This window comes from Colobus angolensis, unplaced genomic scaffold (genome assembly GCF_000951035.1).
Source record: "Colobus angolensis palliatus isolate OR3802 unplaced genomic scaffold, Cang.pa_1.0 Scaffold219, whole genome shotgun sequence".
NCBI lineage: Eukaryota > Metazoa > Chordata > Mammalia > Primates > Cercopithecidae > Colobus > Colobus angolensis.
The window spans coordinates 1,595,770-1,597,352 of record NW_012115366.1 but is presented as its reverse complement, the minus strand read 5'-3'; the positions used below and the strand labels follow the sequence as shown (position 1 = coordinate 1,597,352).

The window sequence follows — 1,583 nt, the reverse complement described above, 5'->3', positions numbered from 1 at the left end:
CCTCATGATCTGCCTGCCTCGGCCTCCCAAAGTGCTGGGATTACAGGCGTGAGCCACCTTGCCAGGCCCAGATTTTATTTTAGTCTACCAGGTAGTAGCAAATTATCCGAGGACTTGCCCAAGACCATTCAGGTCAGTGAGCTGCAGAATCTAGTTCTGGAAAGGCGGCCATTCTTACTATTCACAGTGTAGAAAACGTGAATTCAGATTCCAGCAACAAACGACTGGAGCACAAAACGTCAGCCACAGTTGGTGCCAACGCAGCTGACTATCAGCTCCACGGGATAAAGCACTGTCCAAGGATCTGATCAGTGAAGCATCACCCGAGACTGATGAACATAGCTGATATGAGGGGACCCAAAGTTTCCTGAGCCAAGACAGAAGAGCTGTGTCACGGTTTGCACAGAAAGAGAAAGAGCAACTATTCTTACCCATGGAAAGAAAAAGGGCCATCAATACTACCCTTAGGCTTCTGCAACCAAAAACTGCTAAAAATGGGGCGAAAGTATACATTCTATCATATTGATGTTTACTGAAGACTCCGCCTTACAAATGCTAAGCAACATACTGTAGGGTCTTGCTACTCAGTGTGTGGTCTGCGCCCCAGAGACTTCAGCCTCGTCCGGAAGCTAGTTAGGAACACAGTATCTCAGGCCCCACCCCAGACCTACAGAATCAGAATCTCTAAGCGATTCGCATGCACATCAAAGTGTGATGAGAGGCGCGGCAGAATATCTAACTACATTCTCATAACAGCACCGTGAGACAAGTACTGTTACGATCTCCATTTCACAGAGGAAAAAAAACAAGGGTCAGATAAGCCCCTTGCCAAAGATCACAAACTCAGGAGCGGCGAGAGTCACTGAAGTTCTCACCACAGTCAGGCCTGCGAGAGGCAATCGCAACCCCGGCCAAGAGCTGAATAAGGCCTCCGTGCGTGTCAGCCTTGGGCCGGCCAGGAGGACAGGAGGCACAGCCCAAGACCCAGGACGGTCGTGAACGCGGGAAGCGGCCGCCGCCACTCACCTGATCCTCCTGAAGGTGGGCGCCGCAACACCAAACCGGGGACGCAGCGTGAGGTGGCAGCGGCAGCGGCAGCGGCGGCGACAGCGGCGGCGACAGACACTCTCTCCTCTAGTGAGTCCGGGCCTCACAGCCCCACTTCCGGCCAACTGCCCGCTACTTCCGCCTGCTGCGCGAGTAACGGATGCGGCCGAGGCTCAAAAGACTCTGTCAGCGTTTCCCAAGGACATTTTCCACTGGAGGACGTTGTTGAGGAGACAGGGGGAGTCTAGGACCTGCAGAGGAAAAACACTTTCCTGAATGGATCGTTCTGGAAGTCATTAAGCAGCTTAGTCCCGGCGCGGTGGCTCACGCCTCTAATCCCAATACTTTGGAAGGCCAAGGCGGGTGGATCACCTGAGGTCAGGAGTTCGAGACCAGCCTGGCCAAGGTGGTGAAACTCAGTCTCTATTAAAAATACAGGCCGGGGCCGGGCGCGGTGGCTCAAGCCTGTAATCCCAGCACTTTGGGAGGCCGAGACGGGCGGATCACAAGGTCAGGAGATCGAGACCATCCTGGCT

At 53.9% G+C, this 1,583-nt stretch overlaps 2 protein-coding genes across 3 annotated transcripts in view; both read right to left on the bottom strand.

Moving 5' to 3' along the window:
• Positions 1-1,066, bottom strand: part of FASTKD5 (FAST kinase domains 5) — a 14,492-nt gene extending 13,426 nt beyond the window's left edge. Inside the window, 1 exon segment of the mRNA XM_011943323.1 lies at positions 1,023-1,066. The gene's annotated coding sequence lies outside the window, so the exon portion shown is untranslated.
• UBOX5 (U-box domain containing 5) overlaps positions 1-1,202 on the bottom strand; it is a 59,642-nt gene extending 58,440 nt beyond the window's left edge. For both annotated transcript variants that reach the window (XM_011943324.1, XM_011943325.1), the window contains exon 1: positions 1,027-1,202. The gene's annotated coding sequence lies outside the window, so the exon portion shown is untranslated. The remainder of the gene's footprint in view (positions 1-1,026) is intronic.
• Positions 1,203-1,583: the final 381 nt, after the last annotated feature.